This window comes from Gallus gallus, chromosome 5 (assembly GCF_016699485.2).
Source record: "Gallus gallus isolate bGalGal1 chromosome 5, bGalGal1.mat.broiler.GRCg7b, whole genome shotgun sequence".
Classification (NCBI taxonomy): Eukaryota; Metazoa; Chordata; class Aves; order Galliformes; family Phasianidae; genus Gallus; species Gallus gallus.
Window position 1 is genome coordinate 33293938 of NC_052536.1, and position 25704 is coordinate 33319641.

Consider the following 25704-nt stretch of genomic DNA (forward strand, 5'->3'; position numbering starts at 1 on the left):
GTATTCATGTTTCTGTTTTCCACTCCACTTATCAGTTTGTAACTATGCTAGAAAAGATTCTCTCCTGGCTGTAGCCCAGCAGATTGGTGCTCAGCTTGAGAGGAACAGTATTATTTAACTTTGAAAATATTTATTGATTCATGTTTTAATTAGCAGTAAAAAGCATTTTGTTTATTTTCAGAACATTTTCCCCCTCACATTTAAGGGCAGATTCTACTCGTTTTGTGTTTCACTTGCATAAAGGTGACATTTTCATAGATGCTTGCTTGGCACAAGGCAGAAACATGTACTTGGTATCCTGCCCTTGCTTTTTGGAAGATCCAGAATTGGCAGCTATGGTTATGCGTAGGGGGTTTTTGCTCTCTCTACAATTTGCTACCCAGATCAAATATGGAAATTTTTAACCCATATTTTGTGGTTTTATTACATTTTTGCATTTGTAGGTGTTTTTCCTGTAATATGCTTTGTTCTGACATTTAAACACAGAACAGATATGTTTTAAATGCTTATGCTTAAAATACCATTCATCGTGTTTCTAAGTTTGCACAGTACATTCTAATGAATAGTTAACATTTTGATTCCCAAAATAATCTCTGCAGAGAACCATTTAACGGAGAAGCCAGGAAAAACGGTGGCAAGTAAATCCAGGATTAAATGATATTACACTCTGATCCAAAATCATGCATCTTGTCTATCTCAGCAACATTCAGATTAGGAACTTTTAACAGTGCCACTAGTGTTAGTGGTTCTTGCAATACCAAGTACTGGTAGAAGGTATTAATTATCATTACAGTCTTGAAGGTTGAAGCAACATTGTTTTATAACACAAATGAATTGAGCATCCAACACTGCTTCTAAAACAGTAGAACTGAGCAAAGTATTCATAAAGAAGGCTTTATTTATTTGTTTTCAACAACAGCAGAAAATCTGTTTTTCTAATCTTCAATTCATTTAGAAGAATACAATGACGTTTTCAAAGTCATGAAATTTCATTATTCATGATGTGGTTATTTCCAGAAATGTGAAAAATATGTCCTTTCATACTCATGTTTCCACTTGTGACTTTTAAAAAATCATAATGAAGTGCATGGACAGTGAGTGCTAGAAAGTTTTTGCAAATTGCAATCGTACTTATCAGCTAAATATTTTTAACCATACTTAATGTACTGGGAAGCTGATGCTTAGACAAGCAACGACACATGCTCTGCATGTTACAAGTCTAAGCACTTCCAAACAAGTTCGGATGGTTTGTGTTGCATTGCTACAAAAAGAAATGTAAAGGACAGCACAGGCCTTGCCTGAACAATTGTTTCCAGTCTGGATGTTAGGAGAGTTGCACACTGCTCACAGGGCATCTGCAGAAATGTTCCAACTCTAGGTTTGGGTTTACGAAAGTCACATGTCCATTTACCAGCAGTGATTGTCTCAGTACCAGTGATGCCAGGAGGGCTGGGATGCCCTCTGCCATCATTGCAACTTACTACAAGATAATGCACAGCAAAACCCAGGGTGATTAATACAAGTCTGCAGAGCTCCTATACTCATAAATGTCCATTAATACCTTTTAAGTACAGTAATTAATCACAGACTGTAGTGTTTTGGTGAAAAAAAATTGTGAATTTGTGATTTGCTTTATGAATATATTAGTTTCACTTTGACCCACTGAATGAGAAGCCCTCTAAAACAAATCAGCCCACTCAAAATTCTTTTAGTTCAATAGGACAGTAACTCCTCTTAAGACTTTCACTCCGGTCTCCCCATTCAACCTCAGTTGTTTCTAACATTCTGCCAGTACCTTTGTCTAGCAGAGAGGTTCCAAAACTGCCATTCAAAATGTTTCTTTTCCCACAGATGGGTTCAGATCCATATCCATAGCATCACCAATCTTTGTCAGCCAATCTGTCAGCTATGAAGTCATAAATTACAGCATCCAAAAATTCTTTCTGTTCATACTTTTTCACTATTATTTTTAAAAATATTTTAAAATATTTATTTCAACAAATATAAATGAAAACCTGAATTTAGCACTTCTTACATCAAAATTCCTTATTCTCCCCTAATTCTCTAATGGTGGTGATGAAGAGGTACAGCCACGGAGATTAGATAAAGTCTTACTTGAAAAAAATACTGTCACTTGTGAGAGTTAATTTCCTTTAAGAAAAGACTTTAGATGTGAGGAAAAATTGTTTCATTTCTTTGGGATTTTTTCAGTTATGCTGTATAATTCCATACAGTTATACAGCTAATAAACACATAAAGAGGAAATGATGTTAATCTGCAGGCCTATACAGGCACTGTTTCCATTAGTTTTTATTCTGTTATTGCTACCTTTCCTGGAAAGAATCTCCGAGATCACTGAGTCTAACAAGACAGCACCACAAGGACAAGCGTTATAAATGTTTATCAAGCCCTTAAAACCAGATAAGCATCTTGCCTGGAGTGCAGGCATGCCATTCCTGATGTTCTCACATCGTCCTGAGTTGTCTGGAGCTGTCTGGAGCATCTACATGAACTATTTCTGTATAACTCTGGCAATCACTATTAATCCTTTCCTTTAAGATCCACTCCACTCCACACAGTGGTTCTCTTATCTGGTTTCAGTATAAGTTTAACTTCAGTGATTATGGATAACCAGAACTACATACAGTAGTAAAATAATCATACTAGGTTCTTGTTCAATGGTGTTAGAAATTACATGATTCTCCTGGAAATACTTTGATAAATTCAGGGTTCAAAAGTTGAAGATTGCATTTGCTTACTTCAATAATTCTTTGCAAAGAACAAGAATCAATTCAACCTAGCAAGTTCTTTTTTTTTTCATGACATTATTTCCAGATAATGATTTTTCATATACCTTTCATTGCCTTTTTTTAATTTCACTCCTATGTATCTGGATGCATATGTGTGTAATATTTTAACTCTTTTTTTTTTTTTTTTGTCATTAAAAAATTTCAAAACCAAACTTATTTTCCTGGCAGTTATTAATGAAAACACTAATTAACATCAGATCCTAAACAAGTCCTAGAGAAAAATGGCAATCACTTATTTTAACAGTTCATTTTCAGTACTGCTCATTCACTCTTTTAGGAACCCTGCACTCTTTTAATTGTTTTCCTGTTATCATGCTTCTCCAGTTAAGATAACCAGTTAAGATAACCCAAGCTGGTTATGGTAACCTACTACATTTTTACATGAGAATGAGTATGATGAGTGCTTTGCGCAAATGTAGTGACTTGGAGAAACTCTGCACTGTTCTGATGTCCTGCCAAACTTAATTCTCCTGTCGAGTCCTAGAAATGCCTTGATCCTTCATTTTTCTTCTCATATATTCTCTCTCTCTCTCTTCTGTTTTTTTTTTTTTTTTTTTGGTCTCATTCTGTTTTCTCTTTTTTTCACTGTTTCTGTATCCCAGATTTACATTCATTTTTCTCAACTCCTTCTTCCCGTTTCTATTTCCATTTCTGTTCCAAGCCAAACTTTACCTTTTCTTTCTGAACCACACAGCCTGCCTTCTTTGGACACTTTCATTGTGGTTCTATTCTTGCCATAGCTTCTCTCAAATAAAAAGCTTAGTTTTGTCACAGACATCTCAGAGAAACAACTTTCTGGTGAAGTTTCCATTCTTATAATGGTGTCACTTTAATTTTGTTTATGATGTTATATCTGTGATGACTGCCTGTATTTAAGGTCCTTTAACAATCTGCTTAGCTCCTCTTGGTAAAATATTCTAGAACTATGACAACTTTATTAATTTCAACCCATTATTTAAAGAATCACAAATGTTACAAAAATCTGAAAAAAAAATCTGTATTTCTCAAGTTTGTAGATCTTCAGCCTCTGAGATTTACAAAGTGAAGAAGAAAAACTGCCAACTGAAAAGTTTTCAGCATGTAAATAGAGAACAGCAATGCTTACATGTATAGGCACATACATATATATATATGCATATAAACCTATGATATTCTTAAACTTGTTACTCTGAAACATTTATAATTGGTATTCCCTATGAGGTGTCACATAACATTCAGAGAACTAGAGAGGAGACTATACAAGATAATATACAGTTCACATATCTGGAACTTTTCATGGGGAAAAAAAGAAAAGAGCAAATCTGTCATGTCTTTTTTTATTTAATTTATTTTTATGTTGAAAATGGTTACAGTATTAAGACCCTAGTCTCTATAAGAATGCTTTGAATATGAGTACTTTAAATATAGTACAAGTAAAATAGCTCTCAATTAAATTTATGTTTGTTAATATCACAGTTAAGAAATTGTGTCCATTTCCTTTTATCAATTTTGGCAGTTGGTGAATTAGGTGATTTTATACATTACAGGAGGTATGTGTACTTCAGGATTCTAATTTATATACAACACTGCAGATTATCTGATCTGTAGTTATCCTGGTGGCAACCTCCAAGATCTCCATGTGTTAAAAGAAACAACAACTGAAGAATCCTGAACCTGCCTCCTAAACCAGGGCATTGTCAACACTAACCCCTTATTCTCAATTGTATTTCATGCAGTGGTTTATCAGGGTAATTCTCCTGAGCTTCAAAGCATTTAATGCATTAACTCTGAACATCACAGAGAACTACAAATAAATTGCAATTTGAAGTTTTCAAGTGTATTGTTTTTGATAATTTTGCATTTCTGTTACACAGTTAACATATTTATTGTGAATTCGTTTGACTTGGAATGATCTGGTAAATACTAATAAAATAATTTTAAATCATGCAGAACATCTGGAGGAATATCTGGATTCACACTGAAGGGATGAAAGTGGGAACTCAACATGTCACATGATGGCATTGGACTACTGCAGCAGGACTGTACCATGGAAAGGTGTAAAAAATGGAAGGTGTGGGAAAATTTGACCTTCAGCTGGACTACAGTGTGTAAACTTTATCTTAAATATGGGTATGAAAATTGTACTCTGCAATAAACAAAATATAAGCTTTTCCAAAGGGAAAATTAACATGGAAAATAAAAACCATATGATATAACCATGTGTCAAAATAATAATAACAATAATAAAAAGATTTCAGCCTTAAATGTATTATTACCTACACCTCTGATTACTGTGGAAAATTTTCTAAGATTTCCTATTTAACACATATCTTTTCAGGATTTCTGTCACAGTTCATGCAGTTCACACTGACAGGGTCTCTGTTCAGGGGAAAACTTAACCAAAAAGACATTCTCCTTGATTAAAAAAAAAAAAAAGATACATTAAAAATGTTATTTTGCCTTGAATTCTGGCTGTACGTAAGTACAGAAATTATTTACAAATCCATAGACATAAAAAAAAAAAAATTGTTTATTTTCTAGACTTAGTTCTGCACTTGGAATATAACCTCAGCTCTTATTGCCTGATTGCCACCCATCTCTGCAAAGCCTTTATTTAATTAGAATATTTATTATAAATGTTCATCAAAAGACGACTATTCAATAATATCAATTAGCATGAGTTTGAGCACAAAAGATGAAACTATCTTTAAAAGAATACTCTTATTCCCATGCTAGTCTTATAAATAACTGTTTTCTTCACCAACTATATATTAAGTATTTATTTATAAAATTCAGAAGGAAAGAAAACAGTGTTTACTTGTTTCTCTTTTTTTCTCTTCTAGTTGCATTTTATTTCCCTGAGGTCATGTGAAAATTCATACTATCTGAAATATACAATTATTCCTAGAGAAGCCCTAAAATATATTGCTCATGTGTCTCTCTTCCATCCTTGTAAATAAAATCTTAATTTAAATGAAATATTTTTTTTAATAAGTGGTGATTTAGTTTTCATATCAATATAGCGTAATTCTCAGCATTCCCACAGTGAATGCAGAAATATGTCTTGAGTTAGTCCATAAATGCCCTCTGGTGACTGTCTCCATAAATGCAAGCAATTTTTTCCTTTGACATTACTATTTTCAATATTCAATACATTAGTTCAGCCAAATGATGTTGAAGTCATAACTGAAAAGATGGAGACAGCAATTTTAGAGATCAAACCACTATGATTAGTGAGATTCTTTTAAGAATAGGGTCTGTTCTATTTTTCTTCTCAATCCTGAAGTTTTAGGAGGAGCAATGTTCCTGAGCTTAACCAACTATTAGTTCACAAGGCCTTGAAATTCTAAGACACAGTATATAATAGGTATGGTAAATTACTTCAATTTACCTTAAGAACCATTTAAAATATAGACAAGGCCAACAGATCAAAGGGAAAGCAATGCTGATACTTTCAGAAAAAAAAAAAATCTCAACCAATCAACCAACAAAGAAACAAAACAACAACAAAAAAAAAACCAGAAAACATTATGGAACTTATACAAATGTTAGACTTGTAAATTGAACAGAAATTGAGTTCCTTAAAATTTTAGATTAAATAAAAATGGTTTTGTGTGATTAAACCTATTAGTTATTTCACTTACAAATTTCAGAACATATTAAAAAACATTGCTCTTGAGTCTATGACAAAATTACTGCATTCCTCTCCTTTCATCACTTGTGCACTGTAAAAAGTTAAGTTACAGTTTGTTCATATGGACATGTTCAGATGTCCTGTACTGTATTTTATAAACTGAAAATAAAATAACTTGACAATGTCATTAGAAAAGTCAGTAGAATAGCTAGAAAACTCTCCAGCACTTTATTCCATCTGTATTGCTCACAAAATTCAATTTTTTCCTTAGAATGGTTCTTCTAGTTTAAATCTTGTCCTAATCTGCTCCAGCAACATTTCTGAAGGAGGATCAAGAACAGCCCTCCTGGTTTAAAAGGTATGAAGCTGTATGGGGTGATGACAGTAGCTCAGAACTGTAAGCTTTCAAGAAAACTATGAATCTTGGAACTTGGAAAGGTAGCAAAATAAGTCATTACCCACTGAAATGAACATGATAGCCTATTAATAAAGAATGCAATTCATCACCTTAGTTCTCACAAGCCAGTGGGATGTCCAGCAGAAACTGTATCAGCCCGATAAATGTGTTTCATGATCACATTAGAAATATTCTGACCAAACACAGCATGCACTAATACAAAATAAATTATTCTGTAAGGATAACTTTATCCTCATTGAATACTTTTTCCTGGGAATATGAAGGATTTAATTGAAAATGATATTAAAGGTTTAATTTATTTGAGAGTTAAAAAGATTGCCTGAGCACATCCAGAAACATTTCAGCAATTATTTGAGGAAATGGTTTTGTCATTGTTTTTGATCCAAAATTTCTGTATTGAAATATAATTTCAAATTTGTGATAGTCTTTATTTACAATAACACAAGATATAGTGATGGAATAAATACATATATAAAAACAGAAACAAATTCCATCTGAGGAATCTATCCAAAACCAATAAAGTATTGTTTTTCTGTGAGTTCGTGAAAAAATGCCCATCTTTTAAAATGCTCTGATAATGTGCCTATTGAATAAGAGCTTGCAGTGTTCACATTGAGAATTGATATGATTTGCTTCATTATTTCAAATGCATCATTAAACAGTGAAAATCATGTCTTAATAAAGACATTCTAGCTGTGTCAACAACTTAAGAAAAAAGAGTTTGATTTTTGCTGTGTGACAATATGCCAAATCATCAGGTTACCTAGCATTACAAGATTTACTGTACTCAAAGTGCTCTGCAAACAAAATATGGCCAAACGTTACTTCATCAAACATAAGCAATACCATGGCAGAGAACAAATGAAGGCACTGGTTCCAGCAGCACCACTCTAAATAAATGAATAAGCAAGAAAGTAAATAAATAAGTTAGCAGATAGATAAATTACTGTAATTAAAAGTGATAACATAGATAGTTCATGTTCACTTTCATTCTTTTAGAAGTTAGCTGAATTACCAGAAGGACTCAATAGGAAGGAAATACATTAGCATTTTAGGTGCCCCATGCACTGATCTTTGGACTAAGAAATAAGATGCCTGTGGTAACTCTGACAGAAAAAAAAAATAATACTTTTTTTAGGAGTTTCTATGCTATCTAATGTCAATGGCTTAGGGGCTGGGACAGTTTCAGTGGTTGTGGAGGAAACAACTGCAATAGGCCATTAGGTGGGTAGGTGGAACTGATCTTTGTATCTTCCAAATTCACATAAAAGTAATTTTGGTAGACGTAAGTTCTACGACTACTGTCTTCACCTTCCCCTAGTTTCTCACTGCTTAGCTAAATTCTCTAGTTTTTAACACTTTCTTTATGTTTGTTGTTTCTGTTATCTTTGTCTTTAACACCTTAATGTGATGCTGAAACTGATTAATAATATTGTTCGTTATACAGCAGGTGGATTGAAATGTTTCATGGAGACTGTAGTCCCTGGAAATGGTCAATAGTTTTCTTTTCACACAGAGTATATTTTTGGTGTTGTTGGTGGCATTGTTACAGACAAAGGAACCCTGCCCAGTATGAATACCATACTTTTATAAAGATGAATCTGGAATGATTCCTAGGTTATACATCTGCTTGCTCCATCTAATTTACATATCAGAAAATATGCTGACCAGGGGATACGGAGAGTAATTATATGTATTACAATTTGTTAGGCTACTATTTCTACAACTGCCAAAGACTCATCACCACCACCCCCTAAATCTAAACAAGCTTCTGGTTAGCTGGCTGTCAGAAGCAAGTTAAAATGCCTATGTGCCAGATATGACTAGCTGTACTGTGTTTACACGCTATCGTGGACATATTGCAATACTTGCCACAGGCTAAACATTTTGCCACTGACTAGAGGACAATTAAAATTTGAACATTCTAACATTATACGTAGGTCACTCTGAAAGTAAAGCCTCCTATTTATTTCCATGGAAACTACAACAGACACCAAGAGCACAATAACACTGTGTGATAGAGCAAATTCTCAGCTGCAAAACACTATTTTTCAACAGTCACCACCATTACCTATGCATTTTTGCCAGCAATGAACAAGAGCCTGCATGTTATGCTTGTAAAAATCTACACCAGTAGAAATGACCCACTGTTGCTGTTGCCACTGCAGAAACACACCACCCACCACCTCACTATGCTCACATCCACTGGTTTCCATAAATGTTCAACAAGCATCAAAGAATGGCTCTGGGTGCCATTTTTGCTACATGGAGATATTCAGTTCCACATCTCTGCTTCATATGCACTTCATGTCAGATGCCATTTTGTCAGACTGCCTCTCTGCTGCCATCTGTCACTCAGCAACAACAAGTAATGGGATATAGGTGGGAATGTTTAGCCTCTACTGCCATACCACCACCACCTGCCTCTGATGTCTTGGGGCAACAGAATTAAATAGGAGGCATTGCTCTTTATGCAGTCCTTGTACATTCTATTAGATATTTTTTTCCTTTCATAGCAATTTCCCTTTTCTTTAACATTTGTCATTATACAATCATCTTGTATATGAGCTCTGGACAAAAGCAGTGTTAGAGGCATATTGAAAATAAATGACTTAACTGAAGGGTCAGAGACTCTCACAATTGTCTCTATAGTTGGTGCTCCTGTGCAGCCTGACATGCAGAAGCAGCATCAAGACAGTAAAATGCCACTGTGTTTGTTGGTACTGTAACTCACATGTGCAGTGGCCTATCACAGTAAAGTCAGCACTGGAGCAAGCCATGTAATTTTTTCAACTGTGAATGTGATTTGATATACATTGAACAATGAAGAAAATATTTATTGTCTTAGTAAAATGGCTTGTATGGTTGTTTTCTGAAGTCTGAATTTTACCTACTGATTCGTATCCATCAGTCTTCAAGTCAATTAGTAGAGACTAACAAGGTTTAAAATGTTTCCCAGGAGAATATGATACAAATCTTGATTCTTGTTTACACATCCTGCCCCATGGATGATGAAACATTAGTCTGGGTCTTCTATATGCACATATAATAAATATATAATATGGTGTCAAATCCACAATGTTTAGCCAGAAGTTAGGAAAAGGAGCACATAGGGAACACATGGTTTTAAGTAAGTGAATGTATTGCTCAGCAGTGAATACATTTAAGATGCAGTTGGTCAGTGTGAAGTGGAGAGTTGAACGCATTGATGCATCAAGTTAAACATGCATCTATATATAAATTTCTAATTGGAATTTGCACCGTATCCCACACTTGGTCAAAATTCTTTTTGCTACTGGCTAAACGAGAAATGTAAAACTATAAATTCTCTTACATAGATTTTCAAAAGTGTCCAGACAGAGCCAAATCATTATTTTTTAATGGAGATCCACTAGATAATTTTAACATCAGCAGCTCAGCAAAAGGCTGTTCTCCACCTACTTACTTGACTAGGAGTTCAGCATTGGCTCTAGAGCAGTAAGACAGAAAATTGTCCTTATGTTCCTTTTGAAGGACTGGAGAAATGGTAAGAAATGTGGGATCTCTGGCAGAAGTGTGGGTGAATTATTATGTCTGTGTCCTTGAAAAGATCACGTTTACCCCAGGCCTATCTAGGTTCAGGTGAGTCTACCATTTGATTTAATAAAACCATACTAAAACTTCTTTGCCTGTTGAATATGAATGTTGAATAGCTTTGGAATACAGAATTTCTCAGGTTTTTGTTAATATTGGCAGCTAAATGTAGGTCCGAAAATTTAGTAGTTATCGAAAAATAAAACCAATAGCCTTTATTTCAGAAACATTTATGTAAAACTGTGAAGTTAGTAGCTTTGTCTTGTACAAAGTGGAAAAATGTCTCATAACTATGAATTCGTATGAATCAGTAGCCAACATTCAAACATTTCACTCATCTAATTCAGTCTATCATTTACTTCAACTGAACTTAATGACCTTTAGATGAAAGGCTTATGTTCGTGGTTTATTATTATATATTTTGTTTCAAATCATACTTAATCAAATAAATTTTCCAGGAGTTGTGAAATATGCATAGACACCTCAAGAGAAGACACAACACTATGTCTGATATTGAAAAAATGCTTTAACTACTTAGGCCAAAATAAAAACAGGCGAAACAACAAATCTTGACTTTGAAATCTTGCAGTTGGCTACTGCAGTTGTTCTGAAATCAATATCGAATAGTCAGACTCAATGTTTTCCAAAATTTCAGAGTCCTAAGACATCAGAAATTGAGATCGCATTATACAGTATGTAAAGAACTCCTTTGTATATTCTGTATGTCACTCTCTTTTTCTCTTATTTCATCTTTTTTCTTTATCTTGTTCCTTTACTTACAAAAAGACATTGTGGATCTGATCCTCCTGTCACTTACTCTGGTGATGTGATATGACTGATTATAATATGAAAGAAAATCTAGTGACTCAATACAGTCTCTGGATCAAATGTAGACATACAGCTCCCAAAAGAATTCTGTAACAGTCTCCTTTTTTTTTTTTCTATATTAAATATATTCTTTAAAAATATAAAATATTCGGTGTTGCTGTGTGATCTTAGTTAGTATGATATCCAGGTCATTGTGAGATTTCATTTTTGAAAGTAAGAAAATTAAGACTTAAATTGCTCCAGCCAAAATGTCTTTGAATTTCACTTAACCAAGTTGTGGATGTTAACAGAACTCTATAAATTAAAAAAGCTACCGGTAATGCAGTACTGTGATTATAGTACTACATCTAATGATCTTTTATGTACTCTATTAGCAGTTTCCATTTATAGCTTTTTTATTAGCTATGAAGAGAGATTACCAAATGTACTACCTACATTATTTGAGATCCATCCAGTACAAGTAACTGCATTAATTAATCTTTGAATTGCACTGTATTAAGCTAAAAATATTACCATCTCAGTTAGAAAAGGAACTCAGTTTTACAGGTGTCAAATTTTAATAGCTAAAGTGCCTAGAGTTAAAAGAGGTCTTTTTGCAGACTTTAGAGATTTATCTTTATTCTTCAATAAATAGAATAGAAAATAAATGAATAAAAAAATTAAGTAACTGCAAAATCATATAAAACATTTCAGTGATAATTTCTGTGACCTAATCTGTTCTGTGACTGTGTTCCAGAGGAAATTTATTATGCATTACTTTAAAGAATTTTTTCATTTTAATCTTTCTTTACAGACAGTGTTTGTAAGACTTAATAGGATTTAATGGATATGATTCCCAAGTTACATTTGGAAGTTCTATAATTGTATTTAAGTAAACTATTAAAAACAAAAACAAAATAAAGCAAACAACAACAACAACAAAACCACCACCACCAACAAAAAAACCTCATCACCCTTACAGATTTGTTAAGTATGGTCCCAGCACATCTTTAGAAAGATTTCTTTCTTTTTGAGAGAGTAAGTTGGCTCAATGTCCATTCTATAATATCATATCAAACTGTACTAAATCTTTACAGGATATACACATTAGTGCAAATAACTGAAGAGTTGTAAACACTGCTGATGAGTTATTAAGTGCTTGTTTAGGATGTGTGCAAAAGAGAGTAGTTGTACTAGAATAATATTTTTCATGACAGTGTAATGTAATGTTTATTTTGATGTAATGTGCTAGATGTGCCTTACAGATTTTTAATATTTGTTGTTAAGACATGCATTTACAGCTTTAGAATGTCCTAAGAACAAGCAGGATTGATACCATTCTGCAGGTGCAAATTTTAGTGCGTTCCCTCCTTCTCTGCTTTTTTCCTTATCAAATCTTTGCAGCACCTTTATTCATATTAGGTATCACTTCTGTCTACAGCATATAATGCACATTTATTTATATATATGTACCTATTTCTTCAATGAATAAAATTGAAGATATGATCACTTCAGAGAACAGAGTACTTGAATTCCAGTGTTTTAATAGGGTTAAAGGACTAAGAAACATCTGGAAGAACAGATAAAAAAAGAGGTAAATGTTTAGCTTTGTTATGAGTAACACACTAACATACGATTAGGTTGTAATGGTTGTAATTTAACAGAACTGTTGTATGAAATATTTTGTTTAGCATTCATTAAAAACTGCTAATGTACTTGTGGTTTTTCATGGACTATATTTTTATGCATATTATTAGTGGAATACAAATATGCAAAAAAGAAAACAGTTTGGTGTTAAAATGTGAAAAGAAATTTTACACCAATCTTATTTTTAATTTGTATAGGAACAATTTTACCACAAATTCCATATTTTAATAATACTATCCCAACTCTATTTTTTAAACTCATTTTGTCACTGTTTTGTAACAGAAACACTGTAAATATTATAGATGTGGTAAACTATTATACTTGTTTTCTTATAAATGAAATGATCTGTGCCAACACTGACAAAATGAATTAATGTGTTACTAAGGCAACAGTCACATTATATGCTTTCTCTTTCACAGTATGCGGTAGAGCATATGGTTTACTCTTAATGGAACACTAGCTCCTCATTAACATACCAGTAGCAATGTCAGAACTTACAAACCAGCATAACAGGGAAATGGAAAAACTTATAAATTAGACCCTTTCAGTTTTATTGACTAGGAAATGACTGATGTTGTAAGGTACAATATTTAGCTAATACAATGCCCTTTTCTGCACCTTTTATCTCCCCTTCCCCCCAAAAATAATTAAAAAACCTCCAAATTTTCTTCTTGTAAATACAAATACTGAGATACTTCTCTCTTTCTTCTTCTATGATTGACATTCTTATCGTTAAAAAGAAAAAATGTTTCAGTATTTTTCTTGCTTACACTGTGTTTTACATAAACTTCCTTTTCTTTGGAACTATTAACACAAACTACATTACTGGGAATAAGTAATTCTCATTTCTGTAAAGGAACCATGCCTTCAGAGTAAAGAATAAGGGTTGTAGAACAAACCACATAGTTTTCTCAGCCCTTCAGGATTATGTAAAATAATTGAATATGCCAAACTCTTGGATTACCCTGAGGGGAAAGATAACTCATCAGAACGTTATTGCAGTTGTTTGGTGTTGGCTGTCATATTAAATTTTCCCAATCTGCAAAAGTTACATCTTATTTATTCCCAATAAAGTATTTTCTTTTTCTGCTTAACATCTCCTAGTTTAGAAGTATATGTAGCAGGGCATTGGTATGTCAACACTTTTTATTTCCCCTGAAACAGAAAAATAACGGTGTAATGATGAAAAAATAAGAAAATGTGCCACATTTCCTTTACTTCTGTACTCTTATCTCTAAATTTAAACACAATAGTGATGTCATCAGATGAGCTGGTCACAAGTGTTTATCTGGTATCCAAGTCTTCACTCCAGTAAAATTTGAAATGAGACTGAGACAATCCGGAGTTCCTTAGGAGCGGAAATGTGGAGCTGAAATTCTGACCATTTCTTGTGATGGGCTGTTGAATCTCCAGTCCTTAAGTATGTCACAAAACCCATTTTTTGGTCTCATGGAAAGGAAAAGCAGGTGACACAGCTGCTGAGTTTTACTAGCAGTGAAATTCTCATTTCAGAAAAAGCTTCATGCGATCCAGGTAAATTATACATTGTAACACAACAGAGCATGGAGAAAATCACCACAATCTTGTATTTATATTGTATTACTATAAAATACATATCTAAATGTGGCTTGAGAAGGTAATATTATGCAGTGATAAGGACATGAGAAAATATTGATTAAAAATCTATGTGTCATTAAATATACAAACACATTTTCAGACTGGGAAATTACGGGTAATGCAAGGCAAAAAGTTTGCTCAGCTTCATCTGCTGAAACTTTTTAAATCTGTTCTTCACTAATTTTTCGTCCTGCCCTCTCTTCCATTTTCATTCCTTCCTTCTACATTTATTTTTTTATTCTGCAACAAGCTCTTCCATGGCTCTCATCACAGTTCATGAGATTCCTACAACTGCCACTTAAGAACTGCATTAAGACATAAGCCAAATCCATCTCTGCTCCTGAGGGTTTTAGCAAATAGTAACGATATCTAACACAGGCTTAGGGCAGAGTGAGTTAGCAGCATTTCCTGCAAAGGCTCCAAAGTAAAAAAGCAAGAACTGTTTACAGACAGGTGTGTGTGCCTGTGTGTGTGTGTGTAAATAAACACAGTAAAGCATACTTCATTTGTGGAATCCTATTCTTTCACTGAGAGGAAGTCTCAACAAAAAAGCGTAATTATGAAACTAGCTTAGCTTCTCTTTTTTTTTTTTAACTGCATTGTGTATCTGCACCTGAGTGAACCCTTATCTCACCTCATCAAGGATACCTAAGCCGAGTATCAGTTTAACTTCAATAATACAAACTGTTACTGCAATTAGTCCCATACTAATTCAGCAATGATTTTTGTCCTGTACATGCATTTTAATGACTAGAGGTAGCATATCTGTAGAATGTAGGGAAGGAAGGAGGAAGCACTGAAAACTCCTTTAAATTTAGGAACTACAAAGATAATTGCCCTAAGCACAAATTGTAAGTACTTTGCAATACAGTAGATGGTGATAAGTACTCTGAATGATGTTCTTCATTCAAAGAGATATTTAAAATGTATGTCTATCTGACCAAAATTCATGCCAGTTTTATGTAGCTAGTATGCTACCACTGTCTTTTTGTTTAGACATAGAAACTCTATGTTGTATTAACAATAACATTTAAAACAATTGCTGAAGCATTTGGCTCAAACCAGTTACAACACTACTCTAATTCGGCTGAGGCTCAGGAATTGTAACAATGGCTGATTTTTCCAGGAAAAGCATAATTTCAGTGAATATCCATTGACGTTAAACTTTCAGACTAAACCTAGGCTTCATGCAATTCTAGATACCTTCTTCAAGAGAGAAAAGTAATTAGAGAGCTAAGGAAGTAAGCATGCTTATCATCTGATCAGTTCATTGATGACATAAGTGCTTCACAATTTTTTTTAAAGCCAGAAGCTGTCTTATACACCTGCACAGAGGTCTCATCAATTTTATCTAAGCAAAGCCATTTCTTTTAAGCTTGTCCATGGAAAAAAGTGGCAATTGTCACGGGAGGGAAAGAGAAAGATGTGCTGCAAGCCTTTATCTTATCTGGTTGTTTGTTTTTCATTGACGTACCTAATGAAACAAAGAGGATTTAATCGTGGCAAACAGAAGCCTATTGGCACCCAGAGGGATCTCATTTTCTCTCTTACAAGTCTCCTTCGTTTCAGGTTGCAACATCTTTTCAGCCTACCTACAAGACCGGGTTTCTTACCTGGGGCTTAAACTTGTGAGGCATGAAACTCTTCTGTTGTTTTGACAGGTGCTCTTTGCTACACATCAGCCGAGTATTCGTGGTGCTAATACACAGAACAAACTTCAGATATGCTAATGATTGCAGTTACCAAGCTTCTGTCTTTAATGAGTTTTATTAGCTTCCTTCACTTACAGTTCTTTGGATAAAGTGCTAAAAACAAATTATGCCAACAGAAGAGTGAGAAAATTAGTTGCCTGTTATGTGTGGCATGAACATGGATTTCTCAAGTTTCTTTAAAATCTCTAGAGTAATGAGAATGCCATAAACTAGTGTACAGGAGTTGGACCATAGCCTCTTGTATAGCATACTTGCATGTAAGGTATCTCAAAGATTAAAATATATATATATATTGGGATATTTGAAATAGCCCTGTAACTCTATAGCATCTTACCTCCTGCAGAAAGAGACATACTTTTTTTTCCATCCATCTGCCCTGAGCCTAACATATTATTTTCAGATTTTAATACATTTACATTGCCTTGCCTTGCCTTCACTTCTCTCTTTTTACCTTAGAGGACTCACCATCACTGAAGTACATGTAAGGTATGTCCTAGGTACAAAGTAGTGACTACATACATTTCTATTTTGACAATTAAATAATTTGGAGGTGATGGTTGATGTGTTTTATGTTCTGTTGTGGTTTAGATGGAACTTAAAGGCTATAGGTAGAGGGAATTTTAACAAATAGTATGAAAAAAGAAAACAGAGAACTCACTGATTTGCTGCAGTTATGTTCTGTTGTGGTTTAGATGGAACTTAAAGGCTATAGGTAGAGGGAATTTTAACAAATAGTATGAAAAAAGAAAACAGAGAACTCACTGATTTGCTGCAGTTAGTGGATGCAAGTTAAATGCAAGGCTCATCATGGCAAAATCATTAGCAAATGATAATTCAATTAAAATTTATTTCATTTTTCTAGTTAATTCATTTTTACAGTGGCTTGACTTATTTGTTCCATACTTGTCTTTATACTTTGCAAATAAGGAAATCACAGCAGTGGAATCATGTAAAAACAAGAACACATAACTTCTTTTGAAGTAATTAACTCTCAGTGTATCTGAAGTGACTATGAGAGGTCAACAATGCTAGTAACTTGGATTCAGTGGCTTTTATTTTTAGAATCATAGAATCATAGAATGGCCCGGGTCGAAAAAGTCCATAATAGTCATCTAGTTTCAACCCCCCTGCCATGTGCAGGATTGCCAACCACCAGACCAGGCTGCCAAGAGTCATATCCAGCCTGGCATTGAATGCATCCAGGGACGGGGCATCTACAACCTCCTTGAGCAACCTGTTCCAGTGCATCACCACCCTCTGTGTGAGAAACTTCCTCCTAATATCCAACCTAAACCTCTCCTGTCTCAGTTTAAAACCATTCCCCCTTGTCCTATCACTATCAACCTTTGTAAACAGCCATTTTCTCACCGCTGACTTTTTCCTGTGAATAAACTCTGGGAAAAGTAGAAGTTTCATTGTCCAAACTAAGATACTGGTTAGAAAGGTATATTCCTTCACACCCTTTTCATGTATCAGTGGAAGAACATGTCTTACTTAATTCTGTCATTTTGCATAAATGGTCTTGCCTACTATGTTTAAAACAATCATTCAAAATCTTTGCCAGCCTAAAACCAGAAGGTACTGCTTGTCAGAAACAGTAGTTTTAAAGCCCCTTGTTTTTGTTCTAAAGGCAAATTGATTTCTTTTAATCTGTCTGAGCAGCCCAAATGGGCAAGGCTCTGATTTTTGACTTTTTTTCCCCTGGAACAGGCGCTTGACATAGTCAATATGCCCCATAGGCATATTTCTGTATATACAATTATTTGTAGGTAAAATTAATCTTATTTATGGCTTCCACAGGCTACTTTCAAATGGAATCGCCTACAGGGAGAAAGAGCTGTGGAATTTGGAAGAGAAATATTGTCCAGAACCATCAGCACAATACTTCACTGAGGAATGAACTCTTGAAGATATTTTAACTTAGTGCTGGAAGGTGCTCACCTCGAGCTTTCGTGCTGATGTTCCAAGCTTACTTCCATTAGGTACTTTGGGAGGCCAAAGAATTGAGGGAATTGTGCTGAGATTTGACCTGTGATTCCAGAACCTATTGTCAAAGTACTGCTTCTGAAGTACTCATTATCTTCTCTTAGTGAACTAGTAACCTTCCAAAGTTGCATTAATCATGTTACTTTCTGATGGCTCTAATAGACATAGGTTTATATAAACTTGTGTAGGCAAGTGGACTTACCTGTAATAGGTAGATACTCAGTAGATACTCAAAGAGGAGCAAAGAGGAGCAACGATAAATGTGACAACTTACCGAAAGTCAGTAGAGATAAAATGAACTTAGTTTCTTAGAACAGAAAAATGTGCCTCAAAGCATGTTTAAGCTTGGAATCACTGAAGTACCTTAGTGGTTTTCAGTTCCAACTTGCTCTATGGCTGATAAAACTTCTCCGGCTGTTAGATTTGCCAGGACTACAAATACTAAGAAAAAGAAATACATACATACGTACATATATATATACATATATACACATACATTTATGGAACTTCAGATCTTGAATGCCAATACTGTCAAATTGAGGGGTGTTGAGATGAAATAGATGCATTTCTTTGCAGGAATCAAGGAGCAGGATCAGCAGATCACGTGGAACATTTCCCTTTTTCATTCCTACCTTCAGTCAACTCTGAAATAGAAATGCAAGCGTAGAAAAAAATGTATCAGAGGGAAGTTAATGCCTGATGTTTTGGGAATGGAGTTGTTCCACAGATCCTACACAGCACAGTTGCTCACTCTTACTGGCTTACTATGAAAAGCTTCCATGACTGGTGACTTGACCCTATGGTCTGCAGTTTCTGTGATTCGAGCTTTCTGAGAACACATCTGAAACCGAAGTCAGGCATCTTTTGCAAGAAATAAGGTTCACATTTCAAACACTGAGAGCTCTCAATCAGTAAGAAGAATTTTCTAAATAAAAGATTGGAACCTTTATTTTTTGAAGCATTTAATCAAGGCTTGAGCTCTTTCTCCAACATTCAATCAAAATTTGTTAGGTTTACAGGAATGATAACTGGTATGAGGTTCTAGTCTATTCTGCAGAGTAAATTGGAGTAGCAATACATACAATTTCTTCTGGATGAATAAAAAGTGTCTCTATTAGGATCATCTTTATCCCTTAGTGCTGCTGTTTTCTAGATTTGTGGCAATTGTTTCAATGAGAAACCACCACCTTATCTTTGCAGTACCTGTATGCAACTACCTTTCTGTTCCATCTTAACTCAGGCTGACATAGGACTTTCTATGAAATCTATTCACAACAGGTATGTCCTAGTTGTTCCATAACACTTTCAGATTTCTTTAATGTGCTACAAAATATTTAATTTGATTTGTCTAGTTATTATTATAGGCTATTTAGGGGAAATGTTTTATGCAGCACATATTCTCCTTGGAAAGACACAATCTATGTGTGAATCCATCAATGTACAGCTTCTGGAGTATGAACATAAGAGATATTCACATCTGATTACAAAGTGCACCTTAATTATAAATCTGTGGTACATTTGCCTGCTTTCACCCTCCATCTTTTGTGCTCAGGGACTGCTGGCACAAGACTTATAGCTATAACCTATAATTGCTCTCAATAGCAGAGTGCCATCCTGGTAGCAAAACTTGCCTGCAAAATGTAGGATCTGAAATTAAAACCTCACAGCTGATGGGGCACCTTGTTGAAGGAAGACAGCTCTCTTCTTCATCTTCCTGAAGATTTTCAAGAATTTCACAAATAAGGAGAGACAGAGCATTATGTTTAGGATGTTTTTTTCTTTTTCCAGTGTTTCATAATCTCCTATATTTTATTAAGTATAAAACAACCTTTTGCTTAAAACAGCTAGGGCATAAGTTTTGCTCCTGTCTGATCACGACACTGATTTGGCTTCTGAAGGGTTAAGATGCAAACTGGATAGTTCACTTTTCAGGGAGATTCTATGAGTTTAAGTGACAATAGGAGTTTGGAATTGCTGCTGGGATAGGAAGTGGACGGCAAGCTTCATCTCTTATGAGGGAATCTAAGAGTAAGCCAAGAGGCCAGAAGGTTAAAGGGCAGTACTCAGGCTTCCCCTGGGTTCCCTAGACTCCAAACACTCAAGCATTCAGCGGACAGATCCTCTCATGACAATCAGATGAATAGCCAGTAGGGACGCGCAGCTACAACAGATCCTGCTTTCATCTCAGTATAACTTGTTGACTGTCCTCATTCATTTAAATGGATATACTAATTGATGAATAATTCTATTAAAAGACATAGACAAGAAGAACTGAAGAGGAAAATGCTATTTCTTAATTGTCTTTAAATCAAATTCCACATGTTTTAAACTGCATGCAGAATCATAGATAAAAACAGTGCACGTTCAGAGAACTCCAACTCTGTTATATCCTTTTCCATGCCTGTGTGCAGAAAAGTACATTTTGCACTAAACATAGTTTCATAGAATACATGGCTTAGAAGATGTACTAAAGCTTAGACCACAGTAAGTGTTGCTTAAGGCATAAGCTGTAGTAAGTTGCAGAGGTAAGAGTAGAAGTTAGGAAATACGAGAATTTCTACAACAATCATTCTGCAGAATAAAGACTTATTGATAGTATAATATATATATTTAAGAGTCCCCAAGCAGTTAGGCAGCATGTAAGGTATTGTGTGTTACTGTTGTTTAGGATAAGAAATGTACTCTGAATTCTGGTTTGTTACAAATATCATCTACGATAACATCTATGATGTTGTATTTCCCTCTCTCCTGTAGATAACAAAAGGTTGAAAGCACCTTTGTTCACAATTCCATGTGTTTTTCCACTTATAATCTTCCCGTTATTTCCTTTTTGATAACATTACACTATTTTTTCTGCATTTAAGCTGTTTGTATGATGAATAACAGCATCATACTGCAGTCTTCTGTCCTAATTTCCTGATGATCTCTGCATTGTTTTGCTTTCCATCTCTTGTGTTTGTTTTTAACCGCTGTGCCCAAATATTTAACCTTCTAACTGGTTTTGCATGTTTTGAGAAATGTCTTGTATCCTTTCTGTTTTAGTAAAGAAATGAAGGCTTCATACCTAGTTCCCACAGGAGCACTAGTGTGCTTCATGAAAATTTTATACCATTTTAGAACAGTATTTTCATCTGTTTTTTGGTGCAAATTAGTTAAATAACCCCTGCATGCTTTCATATCCTTGCTTGTTTTACTGTCCTAACCTGACCAGAAAGTAAAAATTTGAGATCTCTTTTGCTTTTTTTAATCGGACACCCAAAAGTTCACCATGAAGCCAATGAACAAATGAAGTACCCTCACCTACATGTTTTAGCCATGCCCAGGGTTGTTCTGTACCAGTTTGACTGTCATACAGCTTACTGCAATTCCTGTAAAAACCCATTTTTAACAGTTATCAGGTTCTATTTGCAGAAGACAAAAGATTTATTCATAATCTCATATACTATGGCATATGAGAAATACAATTTTGACAACTGATATTGGTAACAAGGAATTTTTTGTTGTTGTTCAATTGTTGGGTTTTTTTGGGGGGGCTGGGGGTGGGCAGGTAGAAACAGAAAAAAAAAACAAAAAACTGTAAACATCATATCTATATAACAAATTTTTAAAACCACAATACCCTGAATGCATCTCCCTGTGTGCTGAAGCGAGACTGGTTACTGTGATTCACAAAGAACCATCTTAACCGTTTAAGTACACTTTCAGCTACAGCAGCTGTTTTGATTCATAATCTATGCTATAGCAAGGTTTATTTTAAAATACCAAGCAGGAGACAGGGCATTCAAACATCAATTACTTAACTGAGAGGATTCAAAAACTGAGGTGCTTGAAACTGATACGAAACACATGGCAAATATTTTGCTTCCTGTCACACAAGGGATCCGATCCTGCAAGCTGTGTGTGTGCAGAGCTCCGGGTTGTCTGCAGTCAACAGGTGAAATTCTGATGTTATAGCAATCAGCCTGAATCTTTCCTCTGCCTTCCAGGGGAATAATTGTACCACAGGGATGATCTCTGAGCCAGGTAAGGGTGAGATCTCAAATTCTTTTTAGTTCCTATCATATTGAGTTGGATTCCCTACAGGCTTGTAGAAATAAAAGTGTTCAGTGTTTTTCTTTGGAGATGCTGGAACGATGATGAAGAATGTCATACCTTCAGTCTCCAGAAATAATTGTTTGGGTATTCACATTCTGCTCTTTCGTCTTTAATCCAAGCAAGTCCACTTCGGTCATTAGTTTGCAGAGAATTTACATTCAGTTCTGTATGCAACTTAGTTGCAGCCTATGTAGAGTAAGATTTAGTAAATAACACGTTAGTATGTAAATAAGGGATATGTGGCCTCAGTCCCTTTTCCAAATAAATATGTGCTAACCACAGAAGAAAATACAGGCCAGTAATTGTTAGTCTCTTCCTGTACATGGTAAGTCAGCACAAGAGGTGATAAGACAACCCGAGCACGTAACTCACCAGTCACACACGCAGTCTTTTCGCCATGCCTGGGATCCCTCACGTGTGAGGGCTGCCTGGAGAAATGATTTGCAGTATCGGGCTCCGACAACACCTGGAATTGTCAAAGGAGTCAGACATACAGATGGTTGAGAGGAACTGTATGTGGCATTTAAATTATTTTGTTAATGGTGCCATCTCCTGGTAGCAATTTGCTAAGCTAATCTTTGCCCCGTTCAAACTTGTTAAATGTTTGTACCGTTTATCTCAATACTGTAATACCAGAGAGGAATAAACAGAATAATTTAGATTGATTTTCCTGCTATTTTGTCTTCAGTATTTTGTGGGGAATTCTCAAACAGGAGACACGATTTTATTAAATAGTAGTGCATTTTAGAAAATGCAGCGTACAGAGACAGTGCTTTTTGAAAAGATTACACTTTTTTCCACTCAGACTGTTTTCACTTCTGGCTGACATAAGTATCAAACAAAATGAAACCGAGTAAGGGTAGATGATACTCACAGACAAAGATGGATCTGCATAGCAGTGCAGATCCTAAACCAGCACATTTTGGGAAAAGGCGTAGTTGAAAGTGCATTCAACAACATCTGACAAACGAACAAAGGGACTGTACACTGTATGATACCTGTGGTGCAGCTAAATCAGTAAGAAATCTGTCTTCAGCTTTAAAGCGGGACTAATGACGTCTGAATGCCATATCCAAAGGCCTACACAGGCTCACATTTCAGACCTAGGGAATAAAGTGCTGCTCAGTTCAGAAATACTAAGTCATCACAGGGAAGGAAATAAAACATGCAAGTAATGAAGCTAGTCACATGTAATTATAATGAGGAATTTATTCCACTGATCCAAAAGGATTAGCGTGTAGGTTGCTCCAAAAGTAATGCCTCCTATTTATTTCCATGGAAACTTCAACAGATACAAAGAACACAATAACACTATCTGATAGAGCAAATTCTTGGCAACAAAATGTATTTCTTTCAACATATTCACCACCATTAGCTGTGCATTTTTGCCAGCCATGAACAAGAGCCTGTATACCACGTTCATGAAAAGCTGCATGGCAGTCCAGAACATGGATATCTTCCACATCACTGTCATCACTGTTGAAGCACCACCCACTGCCTCACTATGCTCACATCCATTATTTGGATTCCACAAAAATGCAGCAAGTATCAATGAATGTCAGTGGGTGTCATTTTTCTGCATGGAGGAATTTAGTGACACACCTTTGCTTCATACACACTTCCATGTCAGACATCATTTTGACGGGTTGCCCCTCTGCTACCATCTGTCACACAGCAACAAAATGTCATGGAATAGTGGTGGGAATGTTCAGCCTCTACTGCCATACCACCACCATCTGCCTCTGAGGTTGTGGGCCAACATAATAAAATAGAAGGCATTACAATTATAAGATTATTGTGTGTATATATATATTTACATATATATATATTCCAGTCTTAAAGATAAACTTCTTAGTGATGCTGAATTTGTTTTTTAGTGCACACATTTTTGTAGAATAACAGGGTAGCTTACTCGGCAAAAAACATCTTGAATGTCTGGATTAACTTCACTTATAAACAGGGATAGCTGTACAATCTGCCTGTAATTGACTTTGTTGTGGATTTCATTTTGATGCAGTATTTGTTTTTCTTCAATTTGCTATGCTTGGAAACCAACATAAAGTTTATTCTGCTCTGCACTTGAACAATGTTATCATACCCCAAAGTTAATCAGCCAGCATCTCTGTATTTTCCCAGGTGTGTCTATTTGGCTGATGAAAAGTAGCCTTTTATTTCCATTTGCTACCTATGTTCAAATTTTTCCACACTCATCTTGTAATATCTCAGTCTTCCTAGCTAACAAGGAGATGCAGTGATGATCCAGTTCCAAACTGACTACCTACGTACTGCAGCTGTTTTGACTTCAGACATTTCGAGAGCCTGTAGCAGAAAGACTGTATTGGAAATAGGTTTTATTAAATAAATGCATAAAGGAGTCCTGGCACGGCTGGTTTTGGTAGAGCTTGCACAGGATTCACGTGCAGTACAGAGACCATTTCTGTCCACATGTGATTTATGATGTGCAGATGAACTGAAATGGAAGCGAGGAAAATAGGGAACATATTACTACTTGTAGTGAGAATGTGAGAGCTACAACACTGGATGCCTGGCTAGAATCTAATCAAGACTAAGAAATATTTTTTTACAGAGATGGCAAATGTAATATAATTACACTGTACTTAAGATAAAAATAATAAGAAGTTATACTTACAAGGAGATAGAGGTATACAGGCTGACCTGAACTTCTACTGGAAAAGGCTGAGTTATTTAAATGGCAGAACATTTGCTCATAGCATTCTACTAATGAACAGACATGAGCTATGCACTGAATTTCTCAATAGAGTTGGGTGTCTATTTGCACCTAAAAACTTAGCTGAAGATAAACTTTAAAACACAGAATTAGGAGGAAATAGCAAAATACACAAGGCCAGATACTGAACAAAGAGAGTTCTCTTAGAATCCAGAGAGCGATGTGGCAGAACAGAGGACTATATCTTGAAGCAGACAGAAAGAAATCGAAGATCGATAATCAACTCACATCAATTTTCAGGTGGTTTTATATCTTACCTTCCTTTTTGTGTCCCCAAGTGTATCTCGTTACAGTTTAGCTGTGGTTTTTAACTTGTTTTTCATTTTGCCTGTCTTTCAGTGAGAAATCACTTTGTTTTACATATAAAGATATTGCAATTGGCTCCTGTGGGCATAAGTAAACCAGGTTCATTTTTTCTCTTTCCTCTTTAACCAAAGAGGACATTTCAGGATCTTGCATTCAAATTGCCAAAAGATTTTCATGCAAGCAAACCTCCCTATTTTTAAAGCTTCTTAGTGAATGTGCTAATTATCAGTTAAAGAGCTAATCATTTCAGTGAACGTTATATGTTACACACCTCACGACTTTTTGAGGAGGGAGCGACTGCGGACTCGTTTTCGGGGCTGCCTCGCGCCCTCCTCGCGCAGCGCGCAGTACCGCCGCCGGCCAGCAGGTGG

General features: G+C 35.2%; 1 long non-coding RNA gene across 1 annotated transcript; it reads right to left on the reverse strand.

The window, feature by feature from the left end:
- Nucleotides 1-14456: 14456 nt before the first annotated feature.
- On the reverse strand, nucleotides 14457-25688 carry LOC124418023. The gene is made up of 3 exons (XR_006939475.1): nucleotides 22651-25688; nucleotides 22336-22464; nucleotides 14457-18827 (listed from the first exon to the last, which is right to left on the reverse strand). It is a non-coding gene; the product is annotated as an uncharacterized LOC124418023 (long non-coding RNA).
- Between the last annotated feature and the right edge of the window lie 16 nt (nucleotides 25689-25704).